At 43.9% G+C, this 25,657-nt stretch overlaps 1 long non-coding RNA gene across 1 annotated transcript in view; it reads left to right on the top strand.

Moving 5' to 3' along the window:
* The window catches only part of LOC142599259 (uncharacterized), a 664,355-nt gene that overhangs the window by 482,766 nt on the left and 155,932 nt on the right, over positions 1–25,657 (top strand). The window contains exon 2 of the long non-coding RNA XR_012832889.1: positions 16,962–17,023. This is a non-coding gene — a long non-coding RNA (uncharacterized LOC142599259). The remainder of the gene's footprint in view (positions 1–16,961; positions 17,024–25,657) is intronic.

The following is a 25,657-nucleotide window of genomic DNA, read 5'->3' as shown; positions in this document are numbered from 1 at the left end:
ATGTAAAAGATTATTTTGTATTTTTAAAGTTCCTTATAATATATCTCTTAAGCCCTGTTATAACTTATGTTCGCAATTATAAACTGATAAGGAAAAAACCACATAATTATCATTTTAATGTTTTCTTGATTGTATTTAAGTGCTGCACTCTTAACTGAGGAGTAATTGTAGATATTAAAATCTTTTTAAGTTACTATTTTGAACATTACTTTTTAAGAAACCTAACTGTAATTTGATATCTCTTGTTAATTGGCAATGGCCAGTTTTTTCCATGTTCAGCGACTGCACTTCCTTCATTTCTGCATACCCCCTCCAGACAAAGCCTCAAAATAAAATGCTTTAGTGGGTTAGGATAAACATCCTAAGTAAGGATAAACATGCAGTTATGTAAGGACATCATCTATCTAATTTTCCAGCATCTTTCTGACTAACGTCTTTGTGTTTCACTTTTTGTCCATGATCAAAATAAAATCTTTTCTGACTTTAGATGTTAATAGAATCCTGAACTGAGTAACTTCAGCAACTGCTACATAAGCTTTTCTCCTCCAGTTATAAAGTAACTGGTAGACTTTGGAAGACCTTGGCAGTTATGCTCTGTGTCCTACCAAGGCTCAATCATTGGTTTAGTTTGGAGTTGGAAATAGTAAAAACCAGCTGATTTGGTTATCAAACTCCTGGAACAGTTTCTCCACAGTCGAGACAAGGCAGGAGGAGAGACTTTCTTCATATTGCTGGAGTCAGCCAGCCACTTCATCCACTGTTGGTGCCTCTTCACCTTTCCATTACTGCCAGTGACTTGACGTACGACGATGGTGCACTCCATACAAACTTCTGCCACATGGCTCAGGTACATTGGACTTCAGGATTTGTCAGTAACTGTGTGTTGTCTGGGTCATAACAAACCATCTCCCGCACAGCTAATTCCCTCAGATATTGGATACCTCTCTCCATGGCCATCCATGTTCTTGGATGACAAACATCATCTTCTTTGAAGAGATACCTTTCCCTCACACTTGACAGGAGTCGCCTCCAGAAGCTGAGGGCTTGTGTCTTTTTCCCAATTGCCTTGTCAATGCCCCCTTCCCTAGACAGGGATCCCAGCTGCTTGGCCTCCCTGCCCTCCAGTTCCAGGCTACTGGCCCTGTTATCCCAGCAGCAGAGCAGCCAGGTAACGATGTGCTTGCCTGGACGACAGCTGAAATCTTTTCTCATATTTCGCAGCTCCCTCAGGGACAGGGGTCGGGTGATCACTTCTGGTTCTGGCTCTTCTTCCTGTTCTCGTGATGGTCCCGGTTCATCATCATCCTTCACTAAGCGAACCAATTTCCTTGTGTATTTCTTTTTGTGTATAGTGGCAACTGATACTGGTGTGGGTTGATCTTTTGGCTCGGCTACAGTGCCTGTTGCGGGGGCTTGGGTAGCTGCAATGCCTGTCTCTTCTCCCTCTCTCCTCCCTGATGGTGCTGTCTACTATCAAGCAGTGATAATCTCCAGAGGTGTCTTCAAGCTTCAGCTGTTCTGTGATTCTGCAATACATTCTAGACCCCTGCTTATGCAAAAGTGCAAGGGTTTGAAGTCTCTACAACCCTATTGCTCTCCACTGTTAAACCTTTACCAACGGTAACACAAAGAGTGAATTCCTCTAGGCTGGACAACATTGGTCCATTCTTTTCAGAACACATTTTGCAGAATGTGGTTAAGGTGAAAACATAGTAGTTTATAAAACCAGACTCATTATTAACTGTCAGTAAAATTAAAATTAAATCTATTCTTAGTGACACTTCCAATTTGCTAAAATTGGGAGATGAGATCAATACTACACATTAGTCTCTTAAAAATAAACACTTGCAACCTGAATTAAAAAAAAATATACATCTATATGTGGTTTAAAATTCATAATATGCTTCTCAATTAATTAAATACCCCTTTGGGAATATCTAAGTAGCAAAAGAAATTCAGACATTAAATACGAACAAATTAGAATAATATGATTCAGATCGTACCTTCTGAAGCTCACCTACAACAACATTGAATTGGTGCTCACACAGCAATTTCCATAAAGCCAATGCCTGGCAGGCTTTGCGAATAAGCTGCTGGATGCCTTCAAGTGAGGTCTTCTCAGTTAGTTGTGCCTCAGCTGAAAAAGCAAAGAGATTGTCAATAAGTAACTATGTTATACATGTTTCAAATTAGTATGTCATTTTTTTAAGGTTTTACAATAATAATTTCCTTAAATTTCTATTTTTTTTCCTCCTCCATTCAGGTGCCCACCAGAGCCGCTCTATCGCTCCCCTCTTTCATTAGACAGGGGAGAAAAGGTACAATGAAAAAAAAACTTACGGGTCGAGATAAGGACAGGGAGAGATCATTCTCTAATTATCATCACGAGCAAAACAGACTGAACTTAGAGAGGGAATTCATCTTATTTATTACTAAGCAAAACAGAGCAGAGGAATGAGAAATAAAACCAAATCTTAAAAACACCTCCCCCCACCCCTCCCATCTTCCCGGGCTCAACTTCACTCCCGGCTTCAACCTCCGCGCCCCCCTCAGCGGCACAGGGGGACGGGGAGTGGGGGTTACGGTCAGTTCATCACGTGGTGTTTCTGCCGCTTCTTCATCCTCAGGGGGAGGACTCATCGTTCCCCCGCTCCAGCGTGGGGTCCCTCTCACGGGAGACAGTCCTTCACGACCTTCTCCAACGTGAGTCTCCTCCACAGGGTGCAGACCTTCAGGAGCAAACTGCTCCAGCGTGGGTCCCCCACGGGGTCACAAGTCCTTTCAGAAAACCTGCTCTGGCGTGGGCTCCTCTCTCCACGGGTCCACAGGTCCTGCCAGGAGCTTGCTCCAGCGCGGGCTTCCCACGGGGTCACAGCCTCCTTCAGGTGCCTCCACCTGCTCCGGCGTGGGGTCCTCCACGGGCTGCAGGTGGAATCTCTACACCCCCTCATCCTCCCTCCATGGGCTGCAGGGGGACAGCCTGCTTCACCATGGTCTTCACCACGGGCTGCCACGCTGGAGGGACCCCACGCTGGAGCGGGGGAACGATGAGTCCTCCCCCTGAGGATGAAGAAGCGGCAGAAACACCACGTGATGAACTGACCGTAACCCCCACTCCCCGTCCCCCTGTGCCGCTGAGGGGGGCGCGGAGGTTGAAGCCGGGAGTGAAGTTGAGCCCGGGAAGATGGGAGGGGTGGGGGGAGGTGTTTTTAAGATTTGGTTTTATTTCTCATTCCTCTGCTCTGTTTTGCTTAGTAATAAATAAGATGAATTCCCTCTCTAAGTTCAGTCTGTTTTGCTCGTGATGATAATTAGAGAATGATCTCTCCCTGTCCTTATCTCGACCCGTAAGTTTTTTTTTCATTGTACCTTTTCTCCCCTGTCTAATGAAAGAGGGGAGCGATAGAGCGGCTCTGGTGGGCACCTGAATGGAGGAGGAAAAAAAATAGAAATTTAAGGAAATTATTATTGTAAAACCTTAAAAAAATGACATACTAATTTGAAACATGTATAACATAGTTACTTATTGACAATCTCTTTGCTTTTTCAGCTGAGGCACAACTAACTGAGAAGACCTCACTTGAAGGCATCCAGCAGCTTATTCGCAAAGCCTGCCAGGCATTGGCTTTATGGAAATTGCTGTGTGAGCACCAATTCAATGTTGTTGTAGGTGAGCTTCAGAAGGTACGATCTGAATCATATTATTCTAATTTGTTCGTATTTAATGTCTGAATTTCTTTTGCTACTTAGATATTCCCAAAGGGGTATTTAATTAATTGAGAAGCATATTATGAATTTTAAACCACATATAGATGTATATTTTTTTTTAATTCAGGTTGCAAGTGTTTATTTTTAAGAGACTAATGTGTAGTATTGATCTCATCTCCCAATTTTAGCAAATTGGAAGTGTCACTAAGAATAGATTTAATTTTAATTTTACTGACAGTTAATAATGAGTCTGGTTTTATAAACTACTATGTTTTCACCTTAACCACATTCTGCAAAATGTGTTCTGAAAAGAATGGACCAATGTTGTCCAGCCTAGAGGAATTCACTCTTTGTGTTACCGTTGGTAAAGGTTTAACAGTGGAGAGCAATAGGGTTGTAGAGACTTCAAACCCTTGCACTTTTGCATAAGCAGGGGTCTAGAATGTATTGCAGAATCACAGAACAGCTGAAGCTTGAAGACACCTCTGGAGATTATCACTGCTTGATAGTAGACAGCACCATCAGGGAGGAGAGAGGGAGAAGAGACAGGCATTGCAGCTACCCAAGCCCCCGCAACAGGCACTGTAGCCGAGCCAAAAGATCAACCCACACCAGTATCAGTTGCCACTATACACAAAAAGAAATACACAAGGAAATTGGTTCGCTTAGTGAAGGATGATGATGAACCGGGACCATCACGAGAACAGGAAGAAGAGCCAGAACCAGAAGTGATCACCCGACCCCTGTCCCTGAGGGAGCTGCGAAATATGAGAAAAGATTTCAGCTGTCGTCCAGGCAAGCACATCGTTACCTGGCTGCTCTGCTGCTGGGATAACAGGGCCAGTAGCCTGGAACTGGAGGGCAGGGAGGCCAAGCAGCTGGGATCCCTGTCTAGGGAAGGGGGCATTGACAAGGCAATTGGGAAAAAGACACAAGCCCTCAGCTTCTGGAGGCGACTCCTGTCAAGTGTGAGGGAAAGGTATCTCTTCAAAGAAGATGATGTTTGTCATCCAAGAACATGGATGGCCATGGAGAGAGGTATCCAATATCTGAGGGAATTAGCTGTGCGGGAGATGGTTTGTTATGACCCAGACAACACACAGTTACTGACAAATCCTGAAGTCCAATGTACCTGAGCCATGTGGCAGAAGTTTGTATGGAGTGCACCATCGTCGTACGTCAAGTCACTGGCAGTAATGGAAAGGTGAAGAGGCACCAACAGTGGATGAAGTGGCTGGCTGACTCCAGCAATATGAAGAAAGTCTCTCCTCCTGCCTTGTCTCGACTGTGGAGAAACTGTTCCAGGAGTTTGATAACCAAATCAGCTGGTTTTTACTATTTCCAACTCCAAACTAAACCAATGATTGAGCCTTGGTAGGACACAGAGCATAACTGCCAAGGTCTTCCAAAGTCTACCAGTTACTTTATAACTGGAGGAGAAAAGCTTATGTAGCAGTTGCTGAAGTTACTCAGTTCAGGATTCTATTAACATCTAAAGTCAGAAAAGATTTTATTTTGATCATGGACAAAAAGTGAAACACAAAGACGTTAGTCAGAAAGATGCTGGAAAATTAGATAGATGATGTCCTTACATAACTGCATGTTTATCCTTACTTAGGATGTTTATCCTAACCCACTAAAGCATTTTATTTTGAGGCTTTGTCTGGAGGGGGTATGCAGAAATGAAGGAAGTGCAGTCGCTGAACATGGAAAAAACTGGCCATTGCCAATTAACAAGAGATATCAAATTACAGTTAGGTTTCTTAAAAAGTAATGTTCAAAATAGTAACTTAAAAAGATTTTAATATCTACAATTACTCCTCAGTTAAGAGTGCAGCACTTAAATACAATCAAGAAAACATTAAAATGATAATTATGTGGTTTTTTCCTTATCAGTTTATAATTGCGAACATAAGTTATAACAGGGCTTAAGAGATATATTATAAGGAACTTTAAAAATACAAAATAATCTTTTACATACTGCAACAACTTCTCGATTGCCACTTTTGAAAACTCTCTCCACAACTATACTGTCATCCCAAATATTTCTGCAACACAAACCAGTACTGTGTTAAAAGCCAAAGAATTTAAGCAAGTATTTTTGCAAGTCTTCTATTTATAATTTCTTAAGAAAAAAATTGGTAATGTTTTTGACTTCATGGTCTAACATAAGAATTTAATTTGAATGAAAATTAAACATTCAAAAAAAAGTTAGCATTAAACATTTCTGAATGGTACAGATATAGATCATTAACAAAATTTTAAATTTTAAAACTTTAATCAAGTGGAGTTTGATGCTCTCAAATATTTTATATATGAGCCAATATTATTGTCTGGAAACATAATGTAAGCAAACAAGTGTCATAACAAATATTTCTTTCCCAACCAGCATACAGAGATGACCAGCGTATGAAGAGCTCTGTTCTTGCTTGGGGTGTTTAGAAACAGGACCCAACATCCGAGTAACAGAATCCTCTTTAAAACACTACAGTAACACCGGTAATTTGGGACATTCAGTTTGAGACATCCTGAGTCTGCTTTTTTACCCAAATGACTCTAGAGCAGAACCGTCCACGGGCTCAGATTCAGCTGTGAATACTCAATTGTCTAAAACCATGAAATGCTTGTTACTTGCTGGCAGTAACAGGAGAACCAAAAATAGGTCCAACATTGCTTGGAGGAGGCAGAGCTGAGGGAAATCTCATTCGTGCTTCTCCACCATACCTAAAGTTTAAATGCAAAGACAAAAATTCCTCACACTTCATACAAAGTACATTAAATTTTCATGTCTTTGAGCATTAACAGCAATTTTGGGTTCTTGAAAAATGGGGAATAAAAAAACCCCACAGCATAATTTTTCAGAAATATTTGTGACTGTATGATACTTTTGGCACAATAAAACTAACATAATACATGTTATATGAAAAGCATTAACATATACAATTGCAAAGATAAGACAAATAAGTAATTTTTTGTGGATGTTTTAAGTTCTGTGGTGATATGAGCCCCTCACTACAAGAAAGACACTGAGGTGCTGGAGCATGCCCAAAGAAGGACAATGAAGCTGGCGAAGGGTCTAGAGGACAAGTCTTATGAGGAGCAGCTGAGGGAACTGGGGTTCTTTAGTCTGGAGAAAAGGAGACTGAGGGGGAGACCTTATCACTCTCTACAGCTACCTAAAAGGAGGTTGTGGTGAGGTGGGTGTTGGTCTCTTCTCCCAAGTAACTAGCGAAAGGACAAGAGGAAACGGTCTCAAGTTGTGTCAGAGGAGGTTTAGATTAGATATTAGGAAAAAATTCTTCACCGAAAGAGTGGTCAGGCATTGGAACAGGCCGCCCAGGGGAGTGGTTGAGTCACCATCCCTGGAGGTATTTACAAGATGCGTAGATATGGTGCTTAGGGACATGATTTAGTGGTGGACTTGGCAATGCTAGGTTAACGGTTGAACTTGATGATCTTAAAGGTCTTTTGCAACCAAAACGATTCCATGATTCTATGATAGAATATGATCAGGCTTTAAAGATCAATTTAAGAATTCTAAAAATCAGGCTTATGCTTTGGTATCTTTAATCCTTCACTGAAAGGGTTATCAAGCACTGTGTCATGGTTTAGCCTCAGCCGGCTGCTCGCTCAAACCTCCCTCCCCTCCCCCGGTGGGATGGGGAGGAGAATCAGAAGACAAAGGTAAAACTTGTGGGTTGGAATAAGGACAGTTTACTAGGATAGCAAAGGGAGAGGAAAATAACAGCAACGGTACTTAGAATACACAAAGCAGGTGATTCAAAATGCAGTTTGCTCACCTGATGACACAACCCAACCCAATGACAGCACAGGACCGCACACTCAGCCCATCCAGAAGCCACCACCCATCCCCAGCTAGCCCCTTTATATGCTGAGCATGATGTCATATGGTATGGAATACCCCCTTTGGCTAGTTTGTGTAACCTGTCCTGGCTCTGTCCGTCCCAGCTTCCTGTGAAAATTAACTCTGTCCTAACCGAAAAACAGAACATTATCTACTGTTTATTCTATGCCATCTACATCATGCCCAGGTCCTACACTGTACAAAGAATCACCACCACTTTCCTTGTCTTTGATATATGTATATATGCATACACAAATACCATTCCCTTAGTCTATGGGCCATCCTTCTTAAATGACTGTTGAGTTCATTTAGTCCATGACTTTGGGCTCCATCTGTGATAACAATCTTTCAGGGCAGGAGAGATGGTGTGTGCTGTTGGATTGTCACATTCTGCATCCAGAGCTTGCGGCTGGTGTATCTGGCGTGGTCCATGCTCACGGTCTGTGGGTAGATGTCTATTTCAAGGAAGTTGCTGGGTGCTGGTTGCTGAAGTCAGTTCCAGTTCCATCACTGCTGCACTTTGCTCAGTTTCATGAAAGTTCAGCCTTCATTAATTTGGGTGATTCTTGCTGTAATGCCTTTGATACAGCAGATAGCAACCGTAGTAATGATGACATAAAATGGTAGGGTTATTTGGCAATTAACATCATGCAATTTAATTTATTGTCTGTTCTCACTCAAAATCAAATGCCCTTGAGGTACACATCGGGCTTCCCCATCCTTTCACATCACCCACCAAGTGCAGCCAGGTCCTTGAGCAAAAGAAATCCCACATATGGGTTTGCTTTTGTCTGAAGCAGGGCTAACCCAGACTATCTTCCCAAACATATTCTTCATGTGCACTACATGGGCTTTATCCCCTTCTATAGTACATGGAAGTTTTGATTGGGCAAGGCCAGCTCAATTGACAAATCCCCTAGTGTTAACTGACCAGATGGTCTTTGCTAAATGTGTATCCCAATGTTTGAAGGTCCCACCACCCATTGCTCTCAGTGTAGTCTTTAGCAGTCCATTGTATTGTTTGATTGTCCTGAAGGCTGGTGCATGCTAGGGGATGTGATACACCCACTCAATGCCATGCTCTTTGGCCCAGGTGTCTATGAGGTTGTTTTGGAAATGAGTCCTGTTGTCTGACTCGATTCTTTCTGGGGTGCCATGTCATCATGGGACTTGCTTTTCAAGGTCCAGGATAGTGTTCCGGGTGGTGGCATGGGGCACAGAATATGTTTCCAGCCATCTGATGGGTGCTTCCAGTACATAGCGCTTGCCCTGGTGGGTTTGTGGGAGCACGATGTAATGTGGGAGTGTGATATAATTGATCTGCCAGGCCTCCCCATATTTATATTTCAATCATTGTCCTCCATGCCAGAGAGGCTTTAACTACTTGGCTTGCTTGATTGCAGCACATATTTCACATTCATGGATAACGTGTGAGATGGCGTCCATGGTCAAGTCCATCCCTCGATCATGAGCCCATCTGTATTTTGCATCCCTTGATGGCCTGAGATGTCATGGGCCCACTAAACTATAAATAATTCACCTTTATGTTGCCATTCAAAATCCACCTGAGCCACTTCAATCTTGGCAGCCTGATCCACCTGCTGGTTGTTTTGTTCTTCCTCAGTGGCCCAACTCTTGGGTACGTGGGCATCTACGTGATGTACTTTTACAACCAGCTTCTCTAGTTGGGCAGCGATATCTTGCCACAATGGGGCAGCCCAGATGGGTTTGCCTCCGCTGCCGGTTGCTCTGCTTCCATTACTGTAACCGCTCCCACAGGGCATTGGCCACCATCTATGAGTCAGTATATAGGTAGAGTATTGCTATTTTTCTCTTTCAGCAATATCTAAAGCCAGCTGGATGGCTTTCACCTCTGCAAACTGGCTCGATTCACCTTCTCCTTCAGCAGTTTCTGTGACTCGTCCTGTAGGTCCTTGAAATGCCCTCTCCTGGGGTAGTTTGTGCCAAAGATGCATGGAGCCTCTGGACCAGTCACAATTGGATGGTTTTGCCACTCATTCCCAGTTAGACTCCCTTCAGCCTCCACTACAGTCAACTTTTGGGATCTCCCTGTCACTCCAGAAATACAGATGGGTTCTGCCCCTTTATTGTTTGATGGCATTAGGGTACAACGTGCACCAGTGTCCACTAGAGTCTTATACTCTTGTGGATCTGATGTGCTAGGCCATTGGATCCACACAGTCCAATAAACCTGGTTGTCCCTTTCCTCCACCTGGCTGGAGGCAGGGCTCTTCTAATCCTGGTCATTGTAGTCATTACTCACTTCTTGCAAAAATTAATTAGAAGTCCCTTTAAAAGGATCATAACTACAATTAGGTCTTCCACTCAGTCTGGGGAACTGCTCACTGGAGACTGGAGTGGCATTTTTCCTGGAAGAATCCCCTTTTGTGACTGTTTTGCCTTGCAGCTCATGTACTTGTGCCTGTAGGGTCAAGGTAGGTTTTTCCATCCCACTTCCTCATGTCTTCTCCATGCTCACGCAGGAAAAACCACAGAGTGCCTCATGGTGTATACCCTCTATATTTTCTCTCTTGAGCAGAGGAACGCTTACTCCTAATAGCTGAGATACTGGACCATACAGGTGGGGAACAGGACATATTACCTTTGAGTTGCTGGAGCTTCTGGGACAGTTTCTCTACAGTTGAGATGTGGGAGGAAGAGAGACTTTCTTCATATTGCCAGAGTCAGCCAGCCGATTCATCCACTCTTGGTATCTCTTCACCTTTCCCATCCATTACTGGCAATGAGTTGGCATATGACGATGGTGCGCTCCGTACAAATTTCCACCACATGTGTTGAGTACATTGACTTCATCATAATCTGGGGGTAACTGCGTGTTGTCTGGGTCATAATGGTGCCAAGAAGACCAACAACATCCTGGCTTCTATCAGAAATAGTGTGGCCAGCAGGACTAGGGAAGCGATTGTCTCCCTGTACTCGGCACTAGTGAGACTGCACCTCAAGTACTGTGTTCAGTTTTGGACCCCTCACTACAAGAAAGACATTGAGGTGCTGGAGCGTGTCCAAAGAAGAGCAATGAAACTGATGAAGGGTCTAGAGTACCAGTCTTATGAGGAGCAGCAATCATTGGAACAGGCCGCCCAGGGGAGTGGTTGTGTCACCATCCCTGGAGGTATTTAAAAGATGCGTAGATGTGGTGCTTAGGGACATGTTTTAGTGGTTGGACTTAGCAATGCTAGGTTAATGGTTGGACTTGATGATCTAAAATGTCTTTTCCAACCAAAATGATTCTATCATTCTGTGACTCTATGATTCTATGATAAACCATCTCCTGCACGGCTAATTCCCTCAAGTACTGGATACCTCCCTCCATGGTTGTCCACTTGCCCGGTTGACATACAGTATCTTCAATGAAGGGATACCTTTCCCTCAGGCTTGAAAGAAGTTGCATACAGAGGCTGAGGCCTTGCACCTTTTTTGCAATCACCTTGTCGATGCCCCCTTTCCTGGATAAGGATCCCATCTGCCTGGCTTCCCTACCCTTTAATTCTAGGCTACTGGCTCCATTATCCCAGCATCGGAGGAGCCAGGTGACAATGTGCTCGCCTGGACGACGGCTGAAATCTTTTCACATATCTCGCAGCTCACTCGGGGACAGGGATCAGGTGATTACCTCTGGTTCTGGCTCTTCTTCCTGTTCTTGTGATGGTCCCGGTCCATCATCATCCTTCACTAAGCGAACCGATTTCTTTGTGTATTTCTTCTTCTGTATAGGGGCGACTGATACCAGCACAGGTTGGTTTTTTGGTTCAGCCACAGTGTCTGTTGCTGGGGTTTCAGTAGCTGCAGTGCCTGTCACCAGGATTGGGGTAGTCACAGTGCCTGTCGCTCTGAGGGTGCTGCCTACTATCGAGCAGTGTTTGGTAGATACTGGCCAGGGCCCAGCAAAGCACAGTATGTTGTGTCTCCTTGGAATAGCCACAGCATTTTCCTTTCAAATATTCTACCACTTTATCAGGGTCCTGCAGTTGTTCAAGAGTGAAGTTCCAAACCATTGGGGGTGAGAACTTCTCTAGATACCTGCCCATATTTTCCCACATGCCATGCCACCCATGACGATTCATCCTTGGGGCAGATCTCTGGGTGGTATTCTTAAAACAATTTTTTGTGACCCTCAACAGGACTTGAAACACATTCAGGAGACCTAGCAATAGGAATATACTGGCCTGAACATCTCAAGGGCATTCAAAATTCTCAAAAGCTGCTGTAACCAGCCTGAAGGGAAAAGGGGAGGTGAAAGAGTGGGAGAAAGTATCCCCCACTATCTTCCCCATAGATTGTGTGCTATTATTAATCAATTCCTGGAGATGTTATCCAAGGTATGGGCATGACAGCAATGCCACATACAAATACCAGCTTAACCTCATGACAAGTGATGTTATCTTATCATAAGTTGATATTACACAGTATAGTAAAATGAGAATCCTGACCCCTCTCCCAGAGATGTTAAACAGTGCCGCAGGGAATACATACAGCAAGTAAGGATTTGCATAACACAATCATGTGAACAAAGAAAACACCATTGTGACCAGCAACTATTTACCTAATATAATAAATACATATAACAACACGCTCTGTTCAGATCTGACATTATCTCAACCCTTTGTGCCCCACATTGTGTGCCAAAACCCAGAAGAAATTATTATGGATTAAGACATGTATTTACATGTAAGTTATCTGCTTATAATCTTTACTAGCAGATCTGATTACTATGTTCTAATGTTTTGTTTAATGTGCAGACATTAAATTTCTTTCCCTGTGAACTGCTGGGTACATTCTGATGGTTTTCAGCCAGAGAATGTACCCAGTGAAGTAATATGTAAATTAAACTAATTTTTTTTTTTTTTACTTCTTTTTAGATCAAAATAGAGTTGAAATCTTAATATTGGTTTTTCTCTTGTCAGTGTTGAAATTTCCTCACAAATTATTTAGCAGAATTACTTTATGTGTCTTTCCATATAAAGTAGACTATCTTTAGCTATTACAAGTTATGGTTTGCTGGCAACTGTTTCACACCAAGGATGTCATGTATATTTACTCTAGTCTTGTTGTTGCAGTTTTGTTCATAGCCCATACAAGTGATTTCCCCAGTCTTGCCTGATGTATTTAACTTTTTTTTCTAAATTTTAATATTTGCACAAAAGTATATTGTATTGAGTTATATTCTGTAATCTAGATAAATATATTTCTATTTTCAGATCCAGAGAAATGGCCAAAGAGCTGGGAACAGGCATAAGTCACAGACTTGAGTTTCAGCTCTTCTTTTTGTTTTTCTCAGTTTATAGAGTAAAAATTCCTCTAGCACTATTACAAGTTTTTCAAAGTAAAGTAACTCTTTATACACTTTGAAATACTCTTATCTTTGATATTTTCAGATGATTGCAGGCAATTTCAGTGTAGTGTCGCAAGAGAAAAGTCAGAGATCATTCGGGCAGATCTGATCTAGTAGTTAGTTTATTGAGTTCTAATTAGTAAATTTAGATATGTAAAATATTTAATAAGTACAGATGGACTGGCAGTCAATACTCTACTATCTACTACACTGAAAGTTATTATGGGATACAAAGATTATCACATAATATTACTATAAGTATCTTAAATGTTACATGCATGCAAAAAATGTCACTTACCACCCATTGATGTCTGGTGTCAGGTAAGGGATCTCTCAGCCTCAAGGAGTAACCTTGAGAGGTGTCCCTACTCAAGGGGAGATCACCACCACACAGCCAGCTGCTATGGAAGGAGAGCTCAACAGACCCTGATGGCTGCAGATATTTATAGTGTGAAGTGGTTGATTTGTAGTAAGATTTTCTGCTGTGGTCATGCAGTTTTGGCTGCTTATCAGTGCAGTCTCCAGCCAAATTGGGGTTTTTTTGGAGGGTTTGATGCTGAGTTCTCACTGATAGCCTCACACAATAAGATTAACTTCGGTTAGGCCTACTTGCTGAGCATCTGCCTGGACCAAAGTTCAGTTAGTTCAAACACGAGGCATGCATCCATCACGTGTAGACATTGCCTTTTGTTTTCATAGCATTTGCTCTGGTCTCATGGAGAAAGAGTAGGTTCTGTTTCCCAATTTAAATTTGGAGGGATGTGGAAACCTGAGATCAGAGGAAAGGAGTGGGGTGGATTAATGCAGTAGGTGAAACAAACAGTGACAAGTACAAGGAAGTAACTGATCAGTGTGAGCCACTTCTCAGGTGAGTAGATGTCCTGGTTTCAGCTGAGACAGAGATAATTTAGTGCTGTGTTTTGGATTTAGTATGAGAATAATATTGATAACACACTAATGTTTTTAGTTGTGTTAAGTAGTTCTTGTGTCCACACTACGTCAAGGACTTTTCACTGTCTCATGCTCTGCCAGATGCAGAAGAAGCTAGGAGAGCACAGCCAGGACAGCTGACCCAGACTGGCTAAATGGATATTCCCTACCATATAACGTCATGCTCCATATATAACTGGGGAGGCTAGCCGGGAGGCAGATTTGCTGCTCAGAAACAGACTGGGAGTCAGATTGTTTTCTTTTCTTTTTGCATGTGGTAAGCAATTGCATTTGTACATCACTTGTATTATTATTATTGTTGTTGTTGTTGTTGTGGTTATTATTATTACTCTCTTCCTTTGTTTGTTTATTGTTACTCTCTTCCTTCCTGTCTTTATCTCAACCCAGGAGTTTGTTTTATCCATTCTCCTCCCTGTCCCCTTGGGGGAGGGAGGAGTGAGTGAGTGAGTGAGTGGCTGCATGGTGCTTAGCTGCCAGCTAGGGCAAAACCAGGATGGTCCTTTTTGACACTCAGTGTGGAGCACGAAGGGTTGAGTTAATGACAGATTTGACCAGAGCATGTTAAAACAAATTTGTTATAAGCATTTACTGTATTAGTTTAATCGTCACTGGTCCGCTGGTCACAATGTTGTTTTATTTGTTCACAGAGCTGTTCTCAGAGTTCTGTCATGTAACACCTTACTTGCCGTATATACTGTTTATCAGTGTTTATGTGTGGTTTGTCACCTCTGGGTGTTGGATTAAGGTTATCACTCTCCTGTTCAGTGTACTGCTGGCTTATGGTATGATAAAATCATTGATAGTCAGACCAGTTTTGTATTTGTACCCAGTGGCTGAATCTGTAATTCGATGGCAGCAGAGACAGCAATGGCTTCATCTATGTACTTTGGGAGCCATCTGTGAGAAGCTATTAATAATTATACTTTTTACTTTTTCTCCTTGGAGAGCCAATCTGTGGGGGAGACACCTTCCTTCACCTTCCTCTTGTTCTCCAGGCTAATTACAATAGCTCTTGAGAATGTTGAATATCCTTGGGATGTTCGGACCAGCATGCTTCTATTGCTAGGTCTCCTGCATGTGGTTCAGGTCTTGTTTAGAGTTTATTTAAGAATACCACTCAGAGATCAACTCCAGCAACAGGCACTGCGGTTACTCCAACCCCGGTGACACGCACTGTGGCTGCTCAAACCCCAGCAATAAGCACTGCAGCTGAACCAGAGAATCGACCCATACCAGTATCAATTGTCCCTAAACATAAGAAGAAATGGACATGAAAGTCGTTTAGCAAAGGATGATGAAACAGGGCCATCACAAGAACAGGAGGAAGAGACAGAACCAGAGATAACCACCCGATACCTATCCCTGAGTGAGCTGCGAGATATGTGAAAAGATTTCAGTCGCAGATTAGGCAAGCAACTTGTCACCTGGCTGCTCCGATAGTGGGGCCAGCAGCCTGGAATTTGAGGGTAGGGAAGTCAAGCGGCTGGGTTCCCTGTCTAGGGAAGGAGACATTGATAAGTCAATTGGAAGAGCCCACAGCCTCTGGAGGTGACTCTTTTCAGGCATGAGGGAAAGGTATCCCTTCAAAGAAGATGTTATATATGTCATCCAGGGAAGTGGACCACCATGGAGAGAGGTATCCAGTACCTGAGGGAATTAGCCATGCGGGAGATGGTTTATTATGACCCGGACAATGTGCAGTTACCCACAGATCCAGATGAAATCCAATGTACCCGACCCATGTGGCAGAGTTTTGTACAGAGCATACCACCAGCATATGCCAAATCATTGGCAGTAATGACCTGAAAAGACAAAGACGCACCAGCAGTGAATGAAGTGGCTGGCCAACTCTGGCAATATGAGAAAATGTCTCTTCCTCCCTACGGGCCTGTATCTAAACTGTGGAAAGACTGCCCGAAAAATTTGAAAATCTGTTTGAGAAACTGTCCCGGGAGGTCTGGCAACTCAAAGAGGATATGTCCAGTTCCCCACTTGCATGGATCAGTATCATCTCAGCTGTTAGGAGTAAGCATTCCTCTACTCAAGACAGAGGATATGGAGGGTTGTCCTGGTTTCAGCAGGGATAGAGTTAATTTTGCTTTACCTATTAAACTGTCTTTATCTCAACTCACGAGTTTTCTCACTTTTACTTTTCCAGTTCTCTCCCCCATCCAGCCAGGAGGGAATGACCGAGTGGCTGTTTGTTGCTTAGTTGCCGGCCAGGGCTAAACCACCACAAGGGTACACACCAAGAAGCACCCTGTGGTTTTCCCGGCGTGAGCATGGAGAAGACATGAGGAAGTGGGATGGAAAACCTACCTGGACCCTACAGGCACGAGTACATGAGCTGCAAGGAAAAACAATCACAAATGGGTGTTCTTCCAGGAAAATTGCTACTCCAGTCTCCAGTGGGCAGTTCCTCAGACAGAGCAGGAGGACTGATCTTGCTTCTCATCAGAAGGAGCTTCTGATTCGTATTTACAAGAAGTGAGTAACAAGGATGAGATTCGAACCCACGTGCACCACTGTGTTGGGTTTGCGTGGCAAGGTTTTGGTAGCAGAGGGGGCTACAGGGGTGGCTTCTGTGAGAAGCTGCTAGAAGCTTCCCCTGTGTCTGACAGAGCCAATGCCAGCCGGCTCCAAGACGGACCCGCCGCTGGCCAAGGCCAAGCCAATCAGCGCCTCTGTGATAACATATTTAAGAAAGAGAAAAACAGCTAGAGAGAGCTTTTGCAGCCGGACAGAGGAGTGAGAAGATGTAAGAGACTCTGCAGACACCAAGGTCAGTGCAGAAGGAGGGGGAGGAAGTGCTCCAGGTGTTGGAGCAGAGATCCCCCTGCAGCCCGTGGTGAAGACCATGGTGAAGCAGGCTGTCCCCCTGCAGCCCGTGGAGGAAGGATGAGGGGGTGTAGAGATTCCACCTGCAGCCTGTGGAGGACCCCACGCCGGAGCAGGTGGAGGCACCTGAAGGAGGCTGTGACCCCGTGGGAAGCCCACGCTGGAGCAAGCTCCTGGCAGGACCTGTGGACCCGTGGAGAGAGAGAGGATCCCACGCCAGAGCAGGTTTGCTGACAGGACTTGTGACCCCGTGGGGGACCCCACGCTGGAGCAGTTTGCTCCTGAAGGTCTGCACCCCGTGGGAGAGACCCACGCTGGAGCAGTTTGTGAAGGACTGTAGCCCGTGGGAAGGACTCACGTTGGAGAAGTTCATGAAGGACTGTCTCCCGTGAGAGGGACTCCATGCTGGAGCAGGGGAATGATGAGAGGAGTCCTCCCCCTGAGGATGAAGAAGCGGCAGAAACACCGCGTGATGAACTGACCGTAACCCCCACTCCCCGTCCCTCTGTGCCGCTGAGGTGGGGGCGGAGCTTGAAGCCGGGAGTGAAGTTGAGCCCGGGAAGATGGGAGGGGTGGGGGGAGGTGTTTTAAGATTTGATTTTATTTCTCATTCCTCTGCTCTGTTTTGCTTGGTAATAAATTAGATGAATTCCCTCTCTAAGTTTGGTCTGTTTTGCTCGTGACGATAATTAGAGAATGATCTCTCCCTGTCCTTATGTCGACCCACAAGCTTTTCGTTGTACTTTTTCTCCCCTGTCTAGTGAAGGAGGGGAGTGACAGAGCGGCTCTGGTGGGCACCTGGCCCTCAGCCAGGGTCAACCCACCACAACCACACAAATCCATTTGTCAGTAACGAATGCTACGATCAGGACTAGAGGAGCCCTGCCTCCAGCCAGGTGGAGGAAAGGGACAACCGTGTTTACTGGACTGTGTGGATTTGATGGTCTGGCACATCAGAGCCCCAGGATTATAAGGCTCTGGTGGACACTGGTGCACAGTGTACCCTAATGCCATCAAGGTACGAAGGGGCAGAACCCATCTGTATTTCTGGAGCGACAGGGAGATCCCAACAGTTTACTGTACTGGAAGTAGAAGTAAGCCTAACTGGGAATAAGTGGCAAAAGCACCCCATTGTGACTGGCCCAGAGGTTCTGTGCATCCATGGCACAGACTACATCAGGAGAGGGTATTTCAAGGACCCAAAAGGGTACCAATGGGTTTTTACACAGATGCCTTGGAGTCAGAGGAAATAGAACAGCTGTCTACTTTGCCTGGTGTCTCAGAGGACCCTTCTGTTGTGGGGTTGCTGAGGGTCGAAGAACAACAGGTGCCAATCATTACCACAACAGTGCACCGATGGCAATATCACACCAACCAAGACTCCCTGATTTCCATCCATAAGTGAATTCATCAACTGGAGGGTCAGGGAGTGATCAGCAGAACCCGCTCACCCTTTAACAGTCCCATATGGCCAGTGCGGAAGTCCAATGGAGAGTGGAGGCTGACAGTAGACTATCGTGGCCTGAATGAAGTCACACCGCCCATGAGTGCTGCTGTGCCGGATATGCTGGAACTTCAATATGAACTGGAGTCAAAGGCAGCCAAGTGGTATGCCACAATTGATATCACAAATGCATTTTTCTCAATCCCTTTGGTGGGAGAGTGCAGGCCACAGTTTGCCTTCACTTGGAGGGGCGTCCATTATACCTGGAACCAACTGCCCCAGGGGTGGAAACACAGCCCCACCATTTGCCATGGACTGATCCAGAGTGCACTGGAACAGGGTGAAGCTCCGGATGCAGCATGCAACAATCCAACAGCATACACCATCTCCTCCGGTTGACATCCGGCTGAACATGAGCCAGCAGTGTGCCCAGGTGGCCAAGGCGGCCAACAGCATCCTGGCTTGCATCAGGAATAGTGTGGCCAGCAGGACTAGGGAAGTGATTGTCCCCCTGTACTCAGCTCTGGTGAGGCCGCACCTCGAGTACTGTGTTCACTTTTGGGCCCCTCACTACAAGAAGGACATTGAGGTGCTGGAGCGTGTCCAGAGAAGGGCAACGAAGCTGGTGAAGGGTCTGGAGAACAATTCTTATGAGGAGTGGCTGAGGGAACTGGGGTTGTTTAGCCTGGAGAAGAGGAGGCTGAGGGGAGACCTTATTGCTCTCTACAACTACCTGAAAGGAGGTTGTGGTGAAGTGGCTGTTGGTCTCTTCTCCCAAGTAACTAGCAATAGGACAAGAGGAAATGGTCTCAAGTTGTATCAGGGGAGGTTTGGATTTGGATATTAGGAAAAATTTCTTCACCAAAAGAGTGGTCAAGCATTGGAACAGGATGCCCAGAGAGGTGGCGGAGTGCCATACCTGGAGGTGTTCAAAAAAAGTGTAGACGTGGCACTTCGGGACATGGTTTAGTAGGCATGGTGGTGTTGGGTCAATGGTTGGACTTGATGATCTTAGAGGTCTTTTCCAACCTTAATGATTCGATTCGATTCTATTCTATTCTGTTCTGTTCTATTCTATTCTATTTTATTCTCTGCCCTGAGAGACTGTTATGACAGATGGAGCCCAGATGTCATGGACTAAATGAACTCAATGAACATTTTTGAGGGATGGCACATAGACTAAAGGATATCTGTGTATACATATCAAAAAAACAGGAAAAGTGATGGTGATTAATTGGAATAAATTAGGAAGTATAGGACCTGGGCATGATGTAGCTGATATGGTATAAGGGGTGGATACTCTCCTGGTTTCAGCTAAGATAGAGATAATTTTTCTTTCTAGCAACTGGTATAGTACTGTGTTTTGGATTTAGTATGAGAATAATATTGATAACACACTGATAGTTTTAGTTGTTGCTCAGTAGTTGCTGTGGCTAAACTAAGTCATGAACTTTTCACTTTCTCATGCTCTGCCATGTGCACAAGAAGCTGGGAGAGCATAGCCAGGACAGCTGACCCAGACTGGTCAAAGGGTTATTCCCTACCATATAACGTCATGCTCCATATATAACTGGTGAAGCTAACCAGGAGGCAGATTCGCTGTTTGGAAACAGACTGGGCATCAGATTGTCTTTTTTTCCTTTCTGCATGTGGTGAGCAATTGCATTTGTACATCACTTGTGTTGTTGTTGTTGTTATTGTTTTATTTATTGGTGGTGGAGGAGGAGGGATAATTATTCTCTTCCTTTGTTATGCTATTAAACTGTCCTTATCTCAACCCAGGAGTTTGGGTTTTTTTCCATTCTCCTCCCCATCCCCTTGTGGTGGGGGGGAGGACTGAGTGAGCAGCTGTGTGGTGCTTAGCTGCCGACTGGGGCAAAACCATGACAGTAAGTTATTAACAAAATTATGCAGGTCAGGCTGGACAGGGCTTTGAGCAACCTGATCTAGTTGAAGATGTCCCTGCTCATTGCAGAGGAGTTGGACTAGATGACCTTTAAAGGTCCCTTCCAACCCAAACTATTCTATGATTCAAACAAGATTGTGGTTAAGAGAAGGTAGAAAGGGACTTGGTCTAAAGTGGTTTGAGGGAATAGTTGCTTTAAGGGAATCGATTACATTTCAACATGATGAAATACACAGTGACTGTCTGCTAACCCTACTTCTTGTATTCCACCTAAATTCTTATATGCGATAGGGAGTGTTGATCTTTTATAACTGTCTCCTACTGTCACTCATACCCCGATCCCCAAATACTGACAATGATACAAAGTCTCCCTTACAGCAACCTCAGCAGGGTGCCCTGTTGCCCTAAGCGATACATAGTGCCCAGCTTTCCCACTTGGGTGCTAATCAGGTCTCCATGGGGTCCTGCCAAAGCTGGCAAATTCAGAAGCAAAGGGGCAGAGGGAAACCATACTCTGAGCCCAGCCAGGGGACTCAGGGAGACAAACAGAGATCTACTTTTGTGATGACAAGAGGTCTAGTCTGGGAGACGACCAGAAGGAGGCTGCCGGGGTGAGGACAATCCGTCGGGCGGGGCTCGCGCCTGTGCACTGCACTACCTGTGCCCTGCCTTCCGCTGTTTACTCAGCAGCAGGTGGCGGCTCACATAGCAACAGTGAGTGTGGCTTAGGTGGTGCCGCGGTTGGGCTGGGTGTCCTAGTTTCAGCAGGGATAGAGTTAATTTTCTTTCTAGTAGCTGGTATAATGCTGTGTTTTTGATTTAGGATGAGAATGATGTTGATAACACACTGATGTTTTTAGTTGTCAAGCAATCAAGGACTTTTCAGCTTCTCATACTGGCCTGCCAACAAGAAGGCAGGGGGCGCCCAAGAAGCTGGGAGGGGACAGATCCAGGACTGCTGACTCAAATTGGCCAAAGGGATATTCCATACCATATGACATCATGCTCTGTATATAACTGGAACGTGGGCCGAGAGGCAGGTCAGCTCGGGAACTAGCTGAGCATCAGCTTCAGGTGGTGAGAAATTGTGCTGTTCATCACTTGTTTTGTATATTCTTTTATTCTTCTTCTATTATTATTATTATTATTATTATCCTTTTCTGTCCTATTAAACTGTCTTTATCTCAACCCACGAGTTTTACTTTCTTTTTTTTTCTTTTTTTTTCTTTTTTTTTTTTCTTTTTTTTCTTTGCACTGGGGCGAGGCAGGGGGAGTGAGCAAACGGCTGTGTGGTTGTTTTAGCTTCTGGCCGAGGTAAACCACGAAACTGGGGCTGGGGCTCCTGGGTGTTGTGGCAACTCATCAGTGCTCCAGCTCGGTCAGTTGTGGTGAGCAGCAATTTAGGCACACAAGATCTCCCTCTGTCCTGAGGGACTGTCTCTGCTCTGACTTGGGCAAAGGTGGTGGTGAGATTCTTGTGGATGACGCCCGCAGGAGCAGGGGAAGTCTGTTCCATCCGTGTTCCCCTCCGCACCCCTCCCTGAGCCGGGGAAAGCAGATTGCCTGCGCTCTGCCTTGCTTCTGGGGCTGTGCCACCCTCCGAATAAATTCCCTGAAACGTGAGGCAGTACCCTAGTGGCCGTCACTGGTGCCCTTCAGTTGTGGGGTGTACGGCGTTCTGTTCTGAGATTGGCATGCCCTCCTCCTGCCCTCTGCATGGACTCGGATCTGAAACATAGCCGGCCATTTGTGCCCAAGGAGCCCAGCTAGTATTTTCTTGTTTCTGATCTCTTGCGCTTAGGAGAGTATAGTATGTTTTCCTCACTTTCTATGTTCTTATTAGAGCTTTTAGCAAGGTACTTTGTCTTGTAGCTCCTTTCTCAACTCCTTCTCGAACAAGCATGTAATCTGCACGACTGAACTGCAAATACCATGTGAGCTGTGTGAATGAAAATAGTTTGGAAATATAGGTAAACATCAGTTCTGTTTGTGTTTAGCAGGAAGCTGCTATAGTTAAGAGTTTGTGTCCCAATTCCCATCCTCTATCCCCATGCCCCAAAATAATAAAAACTTTATTGATTTATTGAAAACTATATTGATTTTTTTTTTTTCCCTCCTCTACTCTCCCCCCCATGCTTTGAGGTTAGCGATTGAAATTTGATATTCAGGTAAAAGGATGCTATATTTTTTCACCCAAATTAAGCAACATTAGAATTTCATGGTTCTTGCACTACTTTTGCCTAGACATGTAGTTCTGACTTTGATCTTCCCAAAAGTAGGAGACAAGCAGTGCTTAAAAAAATATTCAAATTGAATCTGTGATATAGTGTGATGCAAGATGAAAAGCCAGAGGAAAGCATTTTTTGCTTATTCAACAGTTTGACTCCTTGAAGCCAAAATGTTTCAGACACCATATAAATTGCAACAAGTGGGAATGTTAAGCTGATTTGGTTTTGAACCCAAGTAGTACTTGTTAGTTTAAAGCCTACTTTCAATATTTTTCTAAGAATGAGTGTTTATCACAGTGGGTGGTTTATCTATTTTCTGTAAGAGATTCTGTTTAAAGATTTCCCTTGATAGGAAACTTTTGATTTCCAAGTTAATTTGCAAAGCAATTGAATGCCCACAGGAATAAAGAGTTATTTTGGAAGTATTGTAAATACTCTACTAATAAGTTGATATTATAATGCCAGATATGTCTCTACAATATCAACTTATTTTGATTGCTTAGATTTGCTGAAAGTATCTGAGTACTTCATTTATTTTTAATGTTTCTGTACTGCAACGTGCACTGGTATATAATTGTTCGTCGTCTTTTTGGATGTTTTAATTGGACATTTTTTCATATAAAGGTTACAAAATAAGACTTTGATTTCAGTATTTGCATTAGTCAAAGATCCATGCACATGGTGAGAAAGTCTTGGAAAAATTGCATTGCACAAGCTGGATTAGTGTGAATATTTCCCTTAATAATGTCATTGCCTCAACAGTAAACAGAAATGGTGGGAGAAGCAAAGAATTCCTTATAGTTAATGTTGATGAGCACCTCTTCAGGAAAACCAGGAAATAAAAACTTGGAAAACAAATTTAAACCTCAAGAAACAAGATTTTGTCTTAGTTTGTCTCAATACACTCTCTTAAAATAGAATATAATATTTTAGTTGGAAGGGACCTACAACAATCATCTAGTCCAACTGTCTGAGCAATTCAGGGCTGACCAGGTTAAAGCATGTTATTAAGGGCATTGTCCAAATGCCTTTTAAACACTGACAGGCTTGGGGCATCAACCACCTCTCTAGGAAGCCTGTTCCAGTGTTTGACCACCCTCTTGGTAAAGAAATGCTTCCTAATATCCAGTCTAAACCTTCCGTGGCGCAGCTTTGAGCCATTCCCATGCATCCTGTCACTGTGTACCAGAGAGAAGAGATCAGCACTTCCCTCTCCACTTCCCCTCCTCAGGAAGCTGTAGAGAGCAATGAGGTCACCCCTCAGCCTCCTTTTCTCCAAACTAGACAAGCCCAGAGTCCTTAGCCACTCCTCATAGGACATGCCTTCCAGCCCTTTCAGCAGCTTTGGATGCATTCAAGGACCTTCACATCCTTAAATTGTGAGGCCCAGAACTGCACACAGTACTCAAGGTGAGGCTGCACCAATGCTAAATACAGCAGGATAATCACCTCTTTTGACTGGCTGGTTATACCGTGTTTAATGCACGCCAGAATGCAGTTTGCCCTCTTGACTGCCAAGGCACACTGCTGACTTATATTGAGCCTGCTATCAACCAGCACCCCCAGATCCCTTTCTGCAGGGCTGTTCTCCAGCCACCCCTCTCCCAATTTATACTTGTGCCTGGGGTTACTCCATCCCATGTGCAGAATCTGGCATTTGGACTTGTTAAATTTCCTTCCATTAATCATTGCCCAATAATGTACTGTTCTTTCACAAAACTGCATTGTAGCTTGCTTTCTTCTGCAATAAGCAGCATAGTGAGTACATGCAACATGGGTACACTAGGAAAATACTCAGAACTTCTGTTTATCTCAAGTGTACCCTCTGCAATATCATAAGCATATGTAGCAGACTTACGTCAGCGTGAATTAAATCTTTAAAGTAAGAATAATCCACAAATTTTGCATATGCTTGCATACTCCACATTCTTAAGCAGAAAAATAGCCTACTCTGACCTCAGTATTATATCATCGCATGAGCTATATAGATGTTGATAGAAGTTTCTTGGGTCTTTGAATGTATTTATGAAATAATCATTGTCTGTATTCTGGTTCCTTACAGCTCATTTTTCTGTCTGTTTTTTCCATGTCCATTCACTTAAGTAGCACCGTAGTGATAAGAAAGTATGTGTGCCTCTGTGTTTTTTCCATAAAGGATCTGTGCTCTAAGGAAGAAGGGAAGTATTCTTAGAAGCAGAAACAACATTCAAGTCAGATTCCTTATTGTATATCTCCTTTCTAATTTGGGGGTTTGTTTTTGTCTTGGAATTTGCATTTTTCAGGAAGACTGCAATGACGTTCTTTTAAAAATTGAGAGAGAAATTCATCAGAAAGTGTCAGGAGTTCTTCAGCAAAATTATCTTGCTGTCATGGTTTAACCTGTCTGGCAGCTAAAACAGCCACACAGCTGTTCGCTCGCTCCCCTCCCTCCAGTGGGATGGGGGAATTGAAAACGGAAAAAAAAATAAAATGTAAAACTCGTGGGTTGAGATAAAGACAGTTTCATAGAACAGAAAAGGAAGATTATTAATAATAATAATATACAAAACAAGTGATGAACAGTACAATTTCTCACCACTCAAAGTCGATGCTCAGCAAGACCCCAGGCTGCCCTGCCTCCCAGCCCACCCCCCAGTTATGTACCAACCATGACATCATATGGTATGGAATATCCCTTTGGTCAGTTTCGGTCAGCTGTCCTGTCTGTCCCCTCCCAGCTTCTTGGGTGCCAGATCACTTAGGTTTGAATATGTAACAGAGGATGCGATGCTCGCTTCAGTAAAGTGGTCATCTTAGTGCACAAAGCACAAGGCTTATAAGAAATCATTCTACTTGTGCATTTTGTTTGCACAGAACCAAGCTCGGAATATACTGATAAAAAATTTTTTTGTAAACTCAGGCTTTTCTTAGGTCATTGTTACACAGCCACTTAAAGAAGGTTGACTTGCTACAGAAGGGGGTGGGTGTGTGTAACTGTCTGCCTCCCCTCAACCTCCTTGAACCAGCATTCATGTAGAGATCCAGATCAGAAACTGGTCTGACTGACAAATATTTCCTTCTTTTTTGCGCACTGCATGGTCACACAAATGCTTAATGCTGGCACAGGGACGTGATCAGAAGTAGCAGCTGAAACAGGAAGGAAAACTAGTCTGCCTTGGTTGACAGCAGCCTGGACTGTGCTGGATTAAACTGGTTTCTTAGTTGTGGTCTTAGATCTTATAATTTGTTGCTCTTTTATTTCATGGTACTCATGAGTATCATGCAAACAAAAGCATTCTATGTGCCATAGCTCATACTAAACTTATTCCTTTAAATGAATTTTCAGAATACTGATTTAAAGAAA

Source organism: Balearica regulorum, chromosome W (assembly GCF_011004875.1).
Source record: "Balearica regulorum gibbericeps isolate bBalReg1 chromosome W, bBalReg1.pri, whole genome shotgun sequence".
Classification (NCBI taxonomy): Eukaryota; Metazoa; Chordata; class Aves; order Gruiformes; family Gruidae; genus Balearica; species Balearica regulorum.
This window is presented reverse-complemented; position numbering and strand designations above follow the sequence as displayed.